Consider the following 17081-nt stretch of genomic DNA (forward strand, 5'->3'; position numbering starts at 1 on the left):
GAAAACAAACAAAATAAGCAATGTCCCTCCCCTCTTAAGCTTTCATTTGAGGGTAGGGAGCAGCAGATATCAATAAATGAATAATAGATGATTATGGAATATGATAAGTTCCCTAATACAATACTGCTCCAACTGTGGGCTGAGGACCAGAACATAGTTCCCAGGTATAACCTGGAAGCATATCGGAAGTGCAGAATCTCAGGCCGCACCTTGGATATACCGAATCAGAATCTGCCTTTTAGCAAGATCACCAAGTGATTTATGTGCACTTACTGTGGGAGAATCGCTACTCTAAACACCATAAAAGAAGCTCATCTGCTGGAGAAAAATCAAAGGGGTCCGTTTCACATAGGGCACTCTGGGGAGGGGAAGTGTGAGTTGTTGCTTGAAGGATGAGAATGAGCCAGCAATTGCTGGGAGAAGAACCAGGCTCAACAAGAGAAAGTGCTGAGGTTCGAAGGGAGTCAAGCACATGGTCTATTCGAATTAGACAGAGTGTGCCTAGAACTTAGAGCAGAGTAAGCCAAGCAGAGAAGAATCAAATAAGGGTAGAAAAGTAGACAAGAACCAAATGGACACGGGCCTGCAGAACCTGCGGAGGAAGGAGTTTGAATTGATTCTAGTGCTGGATGGCACTGAAGTATTTGGGGCAGCAGAGGGGCACAGCTTGATCAATGTCTAGTTTCCATGCCACATATTACACTCTATTGCAGAGTAGAGCAATCGTTCACATTCTGTCCTCGATGCTTAACACTTAGTAGAAACGTAATAAATAATCAACAAATAACTGTTCCCTCTCCCTGCTCCAAGTAAGTTCCTGCTGCTCAGATCCTAAACGTGGGTTGGTACTACCAGCATGAGGTATATTTATTGCAGTATGAGTTAAACAGGCCTCTGTGGCCTAGTCAGAGGACCTGTCAATATTTAGAACATTGTTTCCATAACAAAATCAATTCAGAATTATGAACAGCCAACTCCCATATGAATAAGTAGATCACTGTCTGGTTGTGAATTGGCAGGCTTTGTACAGAACATGTGTGTGTGTATATATACATATAAATGTTCACATGCATGGCTATGTATTTATAAACATGCATGTACCTACATACATGCAGGAGGAACAAAAAAATTGTTTAGCCAAGCATAACAGAACATCCAAATAACCATGGAATAAACTAGTTAGAAATTGATTTCTCTCTCAAGTAAAAAAATAGGAGCCATAGTTAGAAGGCTGAGGCTGGTATAGTGGCTTCCAGGTCATCAAGGACTCAGGATTCTTTTCTCTTCCTGCTCTGCAGGGCCTGGCCTCTATGCTCATTTCATTTCATGGAGCAAGATAGTTGCTGCACAGCCAACCGTTTCAGGCAGGAAAATGGAGGAAGAAGGGGAAGGCCAACCTGATTAAGCTAGGGGAAATAGCTTAACTGAATCAGACTGGTCTGCCCCTTCCTTAAGGAGCTTTTCTAAAAGCTCTACCTAACCACCTTCTCTTACATCTCAACAGCAACACAATTTATGAAATGTACTCTTTTATTAGGTACAATGCTTCCTGGAATATTAATAGGTTCTATCATAAGATATCACTTCACACCCAAGGAGTATGACCAAAGTAAAAAAGACAGACAATAACAAGTGTTGACGAAGATGCAGAGAAATTGGAATCCCCACACACTGCTGTTGGGTTTGTAAAATGGGGCAGCCATAGTTTGGCAGCTCCTCTGAATGTTAAATATTGAGTGACCATATGACCCAGCAGTTCCTCTCATGAAGAGAACTGAAAACACATGTTCAACCCAAAACTCATACACAAATGTTCATAGCAGCATTATTCATAATAGCCAAAAAGTTGAACCAATCCAAATGTCCACCAACTGATGAATGTATAAAGCAAAATGTTGTATATCCATGCAATAGAATGTCATTCACCACAAAGAAATGAAGTACTGATTCATACTACACCATGGATTTATATTGAATACATTATTCTAAGGGAAAGAACAAATGAGAGACCACATGTTTATTATTCCACTTATATAAAATATGTAGAGGTAGAAATTAGATTAGGGTTTACCAAAAGCTTGGAGAAGGGGGAATGGGGAATAACTGCTAATGGGTAGGAGTTTCTTCTTTTCATGCGATGAAAATATTCTAAAATTAATTATGCCAATGGTTACCTAACACTAAAAAATACTGAATTGTATCTTTAAAAGGGCGAATTTTGTAGCATATGAATTCTATCTCAATAAAGTTTTTCTAAAAGTACAAAAATAGTGACAGGGTTCTGTTAATAAGGAAGGAGGGATTGGTGGCTATTAGATACACAGGTGTCATTCTCCATATGTCTACATACATGCATAAGCTATTTTTTTTTCCAAAATTTTATGTATTAGACTAGGGTTTATTTTCTTGTTCATGCTAAAGACTATATGTTTAAAGATTATTGAATTAAATTGCATTCAGACTCTTTTTGCCTGCAAGTTTCTGAAGCCCAATTCAAAGTGAATAGGGATTGGCTGGGTGGTGACTCATGCCTGTAATCTCAGCACTTTGGGAGACAGGCTGGGTGGATCATAAAGTCAGGAGATGGAGACTATCCTGGCTAACGTGGTGAAACCCTATCTGTACTAAAAATACACACACACACACACACACACACACACACACACACACACACAAATTATTTGGGCCTGGTGGCATGTGCCTGTAATCTCAGCTACTTGGGAGGCTAAGGCAGGAGAATTGCTTGAACCAGGGAGTTGGAGGTTGCAGTGAGCCAAGATCGTGCCACTGCACTCCAGCCTGGCAATAGAACAAGACTCTGTCTCAAAAATACAAAAAATAAAAAGACAAAGACAAAAAACAAACAAAAAAACCAAGTGAATAGGGATTTTTAAAAATGAATAGGCCACATCTTTAAAAAGTCCAGGAAGTAAAGTGACTTCAGGCATGGCTGCTTCCAGATCCTCACAGGAGCACATTAAGAATCTGCCCTGCTTCCTCTGGGTTAGCTTCCTTCTCAGGCAGACTCTTCCCACATGGTTATACAGCTTCTGCAGTTCATGTTTGCCTCTCACTACCTTATCATCTGTAGCACAAACAGCACTATTTTCCTAATAGTTCCAGTAAGTGTTCAAGGCATGACTCCTGACCTGCCTTAGGTTATCTGCCAACTCCTGAACCAGGGAGTGGAAACATTCTCACCTGAACCATAAGAAATGGAGGTAGGAGAATGAGGGGTTTCTCACAAAGAGATGCCAGAAAGACAAAAAAATGTGTGTCCCCTATAGTCATATTACAGGAGTCATCACTAGTCCAAAAGAGGGGAAAAGCATTACTTATAAAATCTATAACAGCCATTGTGCTGGAATGAATTTCAAAAACTCCTGTTAGCCTCCTTAATCATCCTCAGTTATAGGCTGACCTGAGGCAATCATCAGTGTAGGGGAAAAATACACAAAATAAGGCAATGTAATGCTCTTTTTAACAAATGCATTTTACATTTATTCAACAATGGACTCTCTTCCTTCAGCTAAATCACATGAAAGGTACAGTGGAACTTAAAGTTTTAAAGTGTAAAAGGTATCTGTAATGTTGGTCAGTGTTGCATCCCCAGGACCGGGCATGCTGTTTGGTTCCTACTGGCCACTCAATAAACATGTTGATTGGCTTTGTAATTCACCCATATATTTCCTGGTCCTAACACACTCTGTAGGTTCTTAAACCTCAGAGATACTTGGTTATTCCTAAGGTGAAGAAAATCAAGGCATGACATCTAAACAGTAAGACTTATGATTACATGAATTCCTCTATCAAAAATAGACAGCGTAATCATCACAAATGCATGGGAAGTTATAAAATCTTAATATATGTATCTATACACACACACACACATGCATACATATGTATTTATACATACATACAAATACACACAGCCACTAATTTCATTAACAACTAATTTGGAAAAGCTGCTTTTCCAATATTTAAGTATCACTTTACAGTATGTTCATTAACATAAACAAGCTCTTTAAAGTCCTTGCAGCTCAAGCCTGTGATCTAGAACTCATTAATTTTAATTTTTCTCCTGGCACCTTCTACTGCACTCTTATTTACTCAGTCTGTAAAATTATGATAATAATAATCCATGTTTACCTAGCATACAGTAATAATTGCTAATTAACAAATTTTTATATGTAGAAACCCCTGAAGACTTTACACAGGTACCGAATATCATCATTTTAGGGTGGTGGTAAAGATTTGACTTTTTGTTTTCAAGTGAGACAGGTCACACTCAAATGTTGCGTTCTCTTCAGGAATGGAATATTATAAATTGCTTCCATGGGCTATCCCATTGCGGATTGATTTGACATGTGAAACCCTGCAGTATGATAGCACTTTCTCATGATGTCTAGAGCCTCAAATACCCAAAGTTGTGTTCAGTGTTTCATTCAGGGCTGGGGAGAGGAGGCTCTTTACAGTAAAATATAAACTGCTTTTCAGCAGACAGAGATCTGAACACAGATGATGTAGTTTTGCCACTCTCAAAACTAGTGACATCCAGAGAGCCTCCTGCCCATAATATGCAGCACACAATTGCTTTCATTTAAATGTCATTTGATTGTATTAAAAAAATAGGCTTGCTCTTTGTTTTGCTTTGTTTTTCTCTTACCGTTTCTTCTTTAACATTTTTATGACAAAAGAATAACATCTATTATTTTGGGAGGGCTTCAGGCAGAACATTTTTGAGATGTTAGCCAACCAAGAGAAATGTGACATCCCTGTTCTTTGAAATCATGTCCTGAGACTGTGGTTTTGGTACGCAGATCAAACTGGCACTTGACAATGAAAAAGCCAAAATAAAATATTAACAAAAATAGTCCTACAATGGTATGGTGTTTCCAGGATAATCGTTTGTTATATTTTAACAAAGTTCACTTCATTCTATTTTCATTGTTGTACAGGAACAGACACCTAATGTTTCACAAAGCTGGCTATGAACATCTTTCTATAGGGACAAAAAGTAATCATGGAAAAAAATTCAGCAATGGTAATATTTTTCTAGACAGGTAAAATGGGAAATGTGTCCAAATTCTGGCATACTCTCTGTAGTTTTGGCAAATAGCACACTCCATCTTGACAGAATATAAAGAGCCTTAGAAGTGGAATCCAGAAAGATGAAAGGACTTGAAGGACAGTGAGTCAGTTTGTCATTGGTGAGAATCTTTGCAGCAACTTATAATTTATATGTGGGTTGTATAAGCTTACAGATGAAGATAAAGCTGGAATCAGAGAGCTCCTACTGGTTTTTTCTCTATTCGAAGTTTCTGATGGTTCTTTAAACTGTAGGAGTTAAATAACAGTGTTTTTCTAACTTTTATAATGTATGCTTTCTATTTTTAATTTTTTTCCCAGAAGGGTCATAACTGCCTACTCATGATTGGGATTATCCAGTTTACAAATAAAATGGGGTAGGCAGGGATGTGGAGTGATGGTATGAAAACTGCACACAATTCCAGAGACAAGCAAAGGCTTACAAGTGTCTTCTGAGAAGAGCCAAAAGATGCTCCCCATTTCATACTTTAATTGGGAATGGTGCATTTTTTTTTCTCCTTGCATCAATCACCCTATGGATAGATTTCTTATCTTGGGTTTTTGGCATTTGATTAAAAAATAATTGAATTAAGCAAATAATGTATACGGTTAAACCAACCCTGAGTCATTGACTAAGACAAGTCTATTCATTAGAGAGAATTTCATCAAAGAGACAATATGTATGATTGTGCTCTGCATCAGGGGTTGGCAGGCTTTTTCTGCAAAGAGCCAGATAGTAAATACGTTCAGTTTTGTGGGCCATGTGGTCTCTGTGACAACTCCTCAGCTCTGATGCTATAGCACAAAAGCAGCCCATGGACAGTAAGTAATGAATGCATGTGCCTTGCTCTGATTAAATTTTATTTCCAAAAGGGCTGGATTTGGTACATGTGCCTTAGTTTCCTTAACTGTCTATGAATATGCTGCTTTTTTTGGCAAGACAAAATGAGTGGAACTTCAGACCGCTGAGGCCATGATAACAAAATAGAGTAATATGGACTTTATAATAAATAGATGCTCAATAAATGATTGCACAATCAGCCTGGGCAATATAGGGAAACCCTATCTCTACAAATAATTTTTTTTTAATTAGCTGAGCATGGTGGTGCCCACCTGTGGTCCCAGCTACCTGAGAGTCTAAGGTGAGTGGATCAATGGAGCCCAGGAGGTCGAGACTGCAGTGAGCCATGATCATGCCACTGCACTGCAGCCTGGCTGTCAGAGTGAGGTCCTGTCTCAAAAGAAAAGGAAATTGTTTAAAGAAGACAGTAGCGCAATATAAATTTGGGAGTCAGAAAAACCTACCTTCAAATTCTGATTCTACTACCTATTGGCTGTACAAACTCTGCAAGTCACTCATTTCACTTGAGTTTCTGTAAAAGGGAGATGTTATTAGTACCTGCTTCATAGAGCTGAGATACATTAATTGGAAACACAGGTAAAGTGCTTGGCATAGTACAGGGTACATACTGAGTTGAATAACATTACGACTAAATGAATGGCAGTAAGGAGGGTGAGCATTATAGTAGATGGCATTGCCTGTGTTTCTTGAAGCTGTCACCCACAAACCAGACCCAGGCTGAGATACTCTGCCCTGGAGCCATGGAATTCAAAGATACCATGCATCTACAATCAAGCATTGTTCAGCAAAGGGGATGTGTTCTAAGAACTGTCATTAGGCAGTTTCGTTGTTGCTCGAACATCATAGAGTCTACTTACAAACCTAGATGGTACAGCCTACTGCACACCTAGGCTATAGGGTATAGTCCACTGCTCCTTGGCTACAAACCTGTACAGCGTGCATTGTAACACAATGGTAAGTATTTATGTATCTAAACACAGAAAAGGGACAGTAAAAATACAGTCTAAAAGATTAAAAATGGAACGCTTGTGTAAGACACTTACTCGGGAGCTCATAGGACTGAAGTTACTCTGGGTGGGTCAGTGAGTCAGTGGTGAGTGAACTGAAGGCCTAGAACATTACTGTAGACTTCATAAACACTGTACACTTAGGCTACATCAAATTTTTAAAATTTTCTTTCTTCAATAATAAGTTAATCTTAGCTTACTATAACTTTTTACTTTTAAAATTTTTAATTTTTTTAAACTTTTGAACTCTTGTAATTTTTTAAACTTTTGAACTCTTGTAAAATACAAAAGTATTTTCTTTCTTTATATGCTTATTCTATAAGCTTTTTCTTATTTTAAATTAATTTTTTTTCACTTTTAGACTTGTTAAAATCCAAGACACCAAACACATATTATCCTAGGCCTACACTGGGTTAGGATAATGAATGTCACTGTCTTCCACCTCTACATCATGTCTCACTGGAAGATCTGCAGGTCCAATAATATGCATGGAGCTGTCCTCTCCTATGATAGCTATGCTTTCTCCTGGAATTCCTTCTGGAAGTCTTAGCTGAAACTGTTTTAAAGTTACCTTTAAAGAATAAGTAGAAGGCGTACACTCTTGAATAACCATAAAAAGTATAGTTTAGCCTATTAGGATCTTTTCAGCTACATTGTGATCTATAGGACTGCCATTGTATATGCAGTTCATGGTTGGCAGGAATGTCGTTCTGTGGCACATGACTATGGGCTATAGATATGGAAGGAGAAATTGAATTATATTAAGAAGCAGTTTTCCGGCAAATTTTGCCAGAAGGGAATTAGAGGACAAAAGAGAAGACGAGGCCATATTAGAGTTACATGTGAATCATCTTGCAGCCTCTTGCAGTTATTTATTATTCTGTTTATTAGCTAATCACTGTAACGATTTTGACAACACATGAAACAAATGATGACAGAAAGAACGTGCTGTCCTCTCTTTAGAAAAAGAAATGGTGCCAGTTGTCTTTCAGGCAATTCCTTGAAAGTGAATAACTAGACGTCATTGTCTTTCAAAGCCAGATATGTCCACCATGCTAAATAAAACACCAAAGGAAATTTGCAGGAACCCTGTAACTGAGATTGTCAGTTAAGATGCCCTCATTACTAAAATGCATTTTTAACAAATGAGGAAAACCTTCCTTTGTTTATAGGGACCAACTGGAGGCAGAAATTGGAGAGTTATTTGCTTGAGGAAGTCAAAAGTTCATGTCTTATTCACCTCTGTGTCCCAAGATTGAGCATGGTCCCTGGCATACAGTAGATGTTCAATAAGTGCCCATGGCATTGTTGGCTGAAAGAAGAGAAGGAGCCATGGCTTTCTCAGGCTTCCAAGGGCACAGACATACAGGTCTGGAGCACTCTGCTATTCAAAGCCCTTTCACAGTGCTGTGGGGCATATTGGAGACAGAAAGTGATTGCATCATATTATATGCTTGGCATAATTACACCATAGGCTTTTGTCTCTCTTGGTGCCTGCCAGTCTCAAAACACATGTGACATCCTCCCTTTGCTTATATCAAGCACTGGGGTTGCCCACTCATTATATTTGGGACTTGTGAACTCTGTCTCTACATTCTGAGTCACTTAAGCCCAGAGTTCCACGCTTGGGAGAATCAGGATGGCTTTTGTTCAAAGAAGATGATGAACAATGGGCATTCGAATCCAGAAGGAAAAAGATAAAAGTAGCAGACAAGGACCTGCTGAGGCTGAATCAGATCCCAACGTAGATAGTGCTGATAGAGATCGTTTCTCAGTTTTCTCTTAGCTTTAAAAAAATTATGAATAGAACCGCTTTTTCTTAAATCTTAAAGTGGGAGTTTAACCTGTAAGATGCTACAGACTCTCCCTTCTAAATCTCTCTCCCATATATTCACTTTATTCCTTTGCCACCATCCTCATTCAAGCCACCATCTCTCTTTACTGGATGATAAATGCTTTTCAAAGTAGCCCCACCCCCATCCCTGCAGGACCCTTGCATTTTATTCAGCACACTGCTGCCAGAAAGGTCTTTTTAAAACGGAAAAATGGTCCAGAATCACCCCCTGCTTAAAGCTGTGTAATAGCTTCCCATTTCTCTTAGGAGAAAAATTGTTATTCTGCACTTTACTTCTAAGACTAGGCATGATCTCACCCTGCCTGTCTTGTCACTCTGCCTGTCTTGCCAACTGATTCGGAGTTCCTTCTACTTCTGCATCCAGCAATTACAGACGCTGCCAATTGTCTCCCAATAGCCATTCTTCCTTGTATGTGTGTGTTATTGTTTTTTTTTTTTTTAAACAAGCTGAGTTTTTCCTGAGCCTGTGATGAACCATCCAAAAACTACGCCACTTCCAGCCGTTCAGAGTTCTGACCAGTAAGACACAAGCAGAAGTGATGCAGAAAACTTCCATCTTGACCCTTGAAATGAGGGAGGCCTACCCTACGCTCCAACTCTTCTCCCTCCTACTGGCTAGCATGCAGACCAAGCACATTTGACAAGGCAGGGGTCCGCAGGATAGCCCCCAGGCCAAACTCATCCCACCACCTGTTTATGTAAATAAAGTTTTATTGGAATATAGCCATGTCCATTTCCTTAGGTATTGTCTGTGGTTACTTTGACAGTACAAGGTTAGAGTTGAGAAGTTGCAACAGACATCATCTGAACTACAGAGCCAAAAGCATTTCCAGTCTGCTCCTTTATGGAAAAAATTTCCAGCCCCTGTCCTAGAGGATGCAGAGCAACACAATAGAAGGAGCCTTGGTTTACAGCAATATAGCGCTGGCCATATCAGCCAGAACAGCCCATCTGGGATGTTAAATCTAAAAAGTAAACCTATCTTGCTTAAGCCTCTGTATGTGGGCTTCTGCTGAAGAGGTCCTCAACCTTGGCATTACTGACATTGTGGATCTGATAAATCCTTATTTTAGGGAGCTGTGCTGTGCATTGTAGGATGATAAGCAGCGTGCTTGGCCTCAACTCATTAGGTGCCAATAGCATTCATCTTCTAGTTATGACAACTAAAAAATGTCTCCAGACATTAACAAGTGTCCCCTGGGGATCAAGGTCATCCCCCTGGTTGAGAACTACTGTGTTAGAACAACCTAAACAACTATGCCAGGTTTCTCACTCTCCTCAAGCATGCCAGAACCTTTCCTCAATCACTCAGTACTCACATGTGCTGTGTCCTTTGCAGAAATGCTTATACACCCTTCTCCTTTAGCTACCTCCTACTTAACTTCACATGTCACCTTCAACGTTACCTTTTCAGGGAAGCTCCAGTGATCCTCTGACTAAATAAACACTCTGATAGTTGCCTTTAATGTTCCTTTGTAGCAATATCGTGATTACTGGTATGCCATTCACCACTCATAGACACACATAAGGTCCCTTATTAAATGTTTGTTGACTGCTTACTGATATGCCATTGTAATTTTTTAGGGGAAAGCAAGAGACCTCTAACTGCCTCTTGTGTTCCCTACAACTGCAATTACGTTTGCACCAAGCCAACAGTTATGGTAGTGGAGACAAACATGGGTCTTACCGTGGTCCTGAGTGAGGGGAGAGGAGTTCATATTTCTCATTAGAAAATGAGGGCGAGTTTTTTCCTTTGACAAAATTCAACAGCCCTTTATGCTAAAAACTCTTAATAAACTAGGTATCAATGACATGTATTTCAAAATAATAAAAGCTATATGTGACAAACCCACAGCTAATATCATACTGAATGGGCAAAAACTAGAAGCATTCCCTTTAAAAACTGGCATTAGACAAGGATGGCCTCTCTCACCACTCCTATTCAATATAATACTGGAAATTCTAGCCAGAGCAATTAGGCAAGAAAAAGAAATAAAGAGCATTCAATTAGGAAAAGAAGAAGTCAAATTGTCGCTATTTGCAGATGACATGATCATATATTTAGAAGACCCATAGTCTCAGCTCAAAACCTCCTTAAGCTGATAAGCAAATTTGGCAAAGTCTCAGAATACAAAATCAACATGCAGAAATCACAAGCATTCCTATACACTAACAAGAGACAAACAGAGAGCCAAATCATGAGTGAACTCCCATTTACAATTGCTACAAAGATAATAAAATACCTAGGAATACAACTAACAAAGGATGTAAAAGACCTCTTCAAGGAGAACTATAAAACAGTGATCAAGGAAATAAGAGAGGACATAAACAGATGGGAAAACATTCCATGCTCATGGTTAGGAAGAATCAATATCATGAAAATGGCCATACTGCCCAAAGTAATTTATAGATTCAATGCTATCCTTATCAAGCTGCCACTGACCTTCTTCACAGAACTGGAAAAAATCACTTTAAACTTCATATGGAACCAAAGAGAGACCACATAGCCAACACAATCCTCAGCAAAAAGAACAAAGCTGGAGGCATCATGCTACCTGACTTCAAACTATACTACAAGGTGACAGTAATCAAAACAACATGGTACTGGTACCAAAACAGAGATATAGACTAATGGAACAGAACAGAGGCCTCAGAAGCAGTGCCACACATCTACAAATCTACAACCATCTGATCTTTGACAAACCTGACAGAAACAAATAATGGGGAAAGGATTCCCTGTTGAATAAATGGTGTTGGGAAAGAAACTTGACCCTTTCCTTACACCTTATTCAAAAATTAACCCCAGATGGATTAAAGATTTAAACATAAGAACTAACACCATAAAAACCCTAGAAGAAAACCTAGGCAACACCATTCAGGACATAGGTATAGGCAAGGACTTCATGACTAAAACACCAAAACCAAGGGCAACAAAAGCCAAAATGGACAAATGGAATATAATTAAACATAAGAGCTTCTGCACAGCAAAAGAAGCAATCATTACAGTGAACTGGCAACCAACAGAATGGGAAATAATTTTTGCAATCTACCCATCTGACAAAGCGCTAATATCCACAATCTGCAAAGAACTAAAGCAGATTTACAAGAAACAAACAAACCCATTCAAAAGTGGGTGAAGGAGATGAACAGACAATTTTCAAAAGAAGACATTTATGCGACCAACAAACATATGAAAAAAAGCTCATCATCACTGGTCATTAGAGAAATGCAAATTAAAACTACATTGAGATACCATCTCATGCCATTTAGAAAGGCAATCATTAAAAAATCTGGAGACAACAGATGCTGGAGAGGATGTAGAGAAAAGGGAACACTTTTACACTGTTGGTGGGAGTGTAAATTAATTCAAGCATTATGGAAGACAGTGTGGCAATTCCTCAAGGATCTAGAAATAGAAATTCCATTTGACCCAGCAATCCCATTACTGGGTATATACCCAAAGGATTATAAATCATTCTATTATAAAGATACATGCACACATATGTTCGTTGCAGCACTGCTTACAATAGCAAAGACCTGGAACCAACCCAAATGCCCGTCAATGATAGATTGGACCAGGAAAATGTGGCACATATACACCATAGAATACTATGCAGCCATAAAAAACTATGAGTTCGTGCTCTTTGTAGAGACATGCATGAATCTAGAAACCATCATTCTCAGCAAACTGACCCAAGAACAGAAAACCAAACACCACATGTTTTCACTAATAGGTGAGTGATGAACAATGAGAACACTTGGGCACAGGGAAGGGAACAACACTCACTGAGGTAACTTGGGGGGGGTGGAGGGGAGGGGAGGGACAGCGGAGGGAAGGGAGGATGGGGAGGGATAACACTGGGAGAAATACCTGATGTAGGCTATGTGGGGAGGGGGGATGGAGACAGTAAACCACCATAGCATGTATGTACCTATGCAACAATCCTGCAGGATGCAGGATGTGCACATGTACACCAGAGCCCAAAGTACAATTAAAAAAAAGAAAGAAAGGAAAAGAAAATGAGGAAGAAGCAGCCAGGGAGAAATAGAGTTTCTTATGTCCCAGAATTTCCATAAACCAAGGAACCTGCCTTCCCTTAGCAGGCCAGGACATCTGCTAAAATTGGTACATTTCTGTATTTCAGAGCAACATGTGGATTTATACTTTGCCTTTGGTTTTGAAATCATTTGCTTTTTAGCCCTGTGCTTTTCAGGCTAAGCTATATGTGATATGATTTATTAACCCTGAACTATCCTCTTCTTAGTAAGGTAGAAAATAATCCCTAGGATCACGTTTTACATTCACATGCAGGTAAATATGTGAGCCCTACATTCTCCAGTCTCTGCCATCCTCTGAGGTAAGAGGCGAAACATTCTGACAGGTCTGTGTGCTTCCTTAGCACAGGGCCATAAGGAGAGATGTATGTGGTCTACTTAATTCTTTAACTTTCTTTTTCTCTTCAATCAATTAGATTTTGTCTTCTCTCTCAACCTCTCTTGTCAGACTTCTGAGCCTACAGAGTGAAAACCTCTTCTTTCTCAAGATCCTAAGAATTCCGTAAGTGAACCCGGACACTGTAATAAAGGGACCCTCTTCACCCTCCCTTTCTAGGACATAAACTAGTTGTGCACATGTGTGTGCTAATGGTTGCAGGAGATATTTTACCGACATATCCAAAGCATGTATTTTGGAGTCAGATCTGATTTTGAGACTTACTTCCACCAGTTATTACAACGCTAGGATGACTGTAAGAAATTACATGATCTCTCTGAGACTTAGTTTACTTACCTTTTTAAATGGGGCTGACAATACTTACTTCAAGATAACATTATGTGAACTGAATTACACAGTGCCTTGCACATAGTAAGGATTTTATGAAAATTAGTTATTTCTACAATAACTAATAGAAATTCACTCTGTCCCCCTGGGTCCCCTGGGGCTGGTTACAGACATTCCTGAGATAACTAGCTGGGGGTGGGGGAGATAGTGACTGTCCTCTGCTAGCCAGACCATACGGGAATTTATGACTTTACCTTGACCCATCCATTTGAGGTAGCCCCTGGCAGATATTTCAAGGGACAGAATATCTTTATCACCCTAATTCTAGTAGTACATAAGGCCAGTACCTGTGTACTGACACTAGCCCTTCCATAGATCTTCAATCTACGCATGTGTGCAAACATGGGCACATACGTGCAAGCTCGTGCTTGCTTCTCAGAACCTTGGTATGCTACTCAAGAAATCTTTATCTTGTGACTTTTCTGTGAAAATCACTGTTCCATGCTCTGTCAACTTTGCAAGAAGTCTCTGAAGCTGCAGACATTTGCTCAGCTTCAGAGCCTTCCTTTTTCCTCCCCTACTTAGCTAGAATTGTCTGGAGTCATGGATAAAAGATGTGCATAGCAGCTGAAAGACGCCTTGGAATAAGAAGAGGGAAAAGATAGATGGTGAAGCCACATCAGAGTGAAGGTGGGGCTGGGAAGACAGAAATAGGAGGAAGTGTCAGAGAGTCCTAAGCTGTAAATTATCAAACAGCATAAATAAGCACTGGGGAATTTTGTCCGTAGTTGGATATAACAATAGTAATAGCTAGAATTTGCTATGTACTTACTCTATGCCAAAAATTTAGCAAAGATGCAAATTACTTCATTTAGTCCTCAGAATGACCTTAATGTGGTGGATACTGTTAATCTCATGTGAATGATGAGAGTTTTGGCCCATATTTACCCAAAACTTTTGGGCAGACCTGCAAATAACCAAGCAGAATTTCAGATTTCCACATGTTGCCAGATCTTGAACCTAGCATGGTATGTGGTGGGGTCCAAAGTGTTCCGTGTAACGGAAAGTCTGAAGATTTTTGTGGTGGAGGATGCTAGCTCCACTTCAAAGCCATTTTCCCCATCTGTGACATGGTGATATTGCTGTGAAATGGCTGCCCAGCCAGGAACAACATTTGTTTGACACTTTTTGCATTGCGGTGTACCGTAAAACGCACACTCACTAATGCAGTGTGACTGGAAATGATATGTGCCACTTCAGGACAAACTTATTTATGAAGGAGGCATGCCTTCTCCATGTTCTTTTTCCCCTTTCACTATCTGAATTCACAGGACCGGAAACACTTAGAGGATGAACCGGGCATGGTGGCTCATGCCTGTAATCCCAGCACTTTGGGAGGTTGAAGCAGGAAGATTGCTTGAGGCCTGGAGTTTGGGATCAGCCTGAGCAACATAGCAAGACTTGACTCTACAAAAAAAAAAAAAAAAAAAAAAAAAAAAAAAAAAAAAAAATTAAAACAACTAGCTGGGTATGGTGGTGCATGACGGTGGTCCCAGGAACTTAGGAGGCTGATATGAGAGAATCAGTAAGCATGAGAAGTCGCGGCACAGCACTCTAGCCTGGGCAACAAAGACCCCGTCTCAAAAACAAAAACAAAAACAAAAACAAAACCCCAACAACAACATATGAGAACCAGTACGGATCTTAAAATTAACATGCACATCTATACAAAAAATTAAAAGAAAAATTAGCTGCGGTGGAGTGTGCTTATAGGTCTCACTACAGAGACAATGGAGGTGGGAGGATCCCTTGAGCCCAGGAGATCAAGGCTATAATTGTGCCACTGCACTCCAGCCTGGGCAACAGAGTCAGACCCTGTCTCTAAAATGAGAAAAAGAAAAAAAAAAGCATGAGTGAGCTTGGGGATGAAGGGAACCTTGTTCTCTGATTAACTGCACAGCATGGAGGAGAGTGAGGCTGATCAGCAACACTCCCTCAGGACACTTCCGTGAGTAAGAAATAAACTTTTATTGTGCCTATGCCATCAAAATTTTTGGATATTGATTACAGTATTTCAGACCACCCTAACTAATACAACTTCTTTTTTTGCCTTAAATTTTCTCTTTTCTGGTCTAACTAGCAAAAAAGCAGTCCCCAGACAGCAGGAGAAAATGGAAAATGAATCCAGTGTCTTCATGAAACAAACTTCTCCATAATCCTGAGACAACATTAACTCAAAGATGACTGGATAGACATGGCTATTGTTTCAAACTGTTTGTAATTGTCCATCCCTTTAAATAAAGCAAAACAGCTATTTGGCAGGGAAAATGTGAAAAAGACAGAAGACAATGCTTCTTCTCAAACTCTGAAAAGTGTTCTGACTATTCAGTTATTTCAGACTAATAACAGGAGATTGCTGTTTATTGTTATTTTTTAAAAATGGTGAATTTTCTTTTTTGGCCCATACTTGATTCTCCTTTTCCTGAGTAACATGTTATTTAGTTGAGTTTCTGGCTTCTGAGCCAGCTTGACTTTTATGAATTTTCCAGGTGGTCCGAAGACCAGAGCAAATAAGTGACATCTGCAAGGTTACAGTGAGCTGTCACATCGGCAGATTCTTCTCCTTCAGCTTGAGCCTTGTACCCCATGGCCACAAGCAAAACAAACAAACAAACAAACAAACAAACAAACAACAACAACAACAAAAAAAACCACATAGAACTGAGGTAGTTTTCTTGGAAAATGGGCATAAGAACCTCTTTTAACCTTAACATTAATTTACCTATGCATCATTCCTAAACTGTTGCATTTTAAAAGTTTGGGAATTGATACTTGGTATACCAAATCCTGAAAGCATAAAGACAAAGAACCTTTACTGAAGTTGATGCCTGTTTTGTATTCCCAGATAACTGGAAACCAAGCCTTTGCTTTCTGCTCTATACTTTGCACTGGGGTGGAGAAAGGAAAAGTGCATAGAATTGAGGTGTAGGCAGGGCACCCAGGTACAGCCCCTTGTGGTTCTGGCTTTATGCTTTTATATGATGAACAATGACCATAGCTAGTGCATATGCCTAATTACTCTGAATGCTACTTGCAGGCTGCAGGCTGGATCTGGGTTTGATTTGGTATTTTTGAATGGAGCATGTAAAGTACCACTAAGACTTATTACCACAATTGTGCTTTTCAAGCTATCACTACACAGAAATGTTGGGTCAGACTCTATTTTTAAAATCTGCAAATATTTAACCTAACTCAACACTGTTTCCTGCTGAGCTTAAACACGAGTCTGTAAGCTTTGTGTATTAAATGTACTTGTTGTCATACTCACAGTCAAAGTTTTCTTATTTGGGTCCAGGCCCTAGAACCTGATAGACTTGTCAGCCATTGGCCTTCGGGCAAGAAGAGGTATACAGGTGGCTCTTAGATATCAGTCACACCACAGTGTCATTCTGGTTTAAAATCCTGACATCAGCCACTTCCATAAGCAGC

Source organism: Saimiri boliviensis, chromosome 8, assembly GCF_048565385.1.
Source record: "Saimiri boliviensis isolate mSaiBol1 chromosome 8, mSaiBol1.pri, whole genome shotgun sequence".
In the NCBI taxonomy this organism is placed as follows: domain Eukaryota; kingdom Metazoa; phylum Chordata; class Mammalia; order Primates; family Cebidae; genus Saimiri; species Saimiri boliviensis.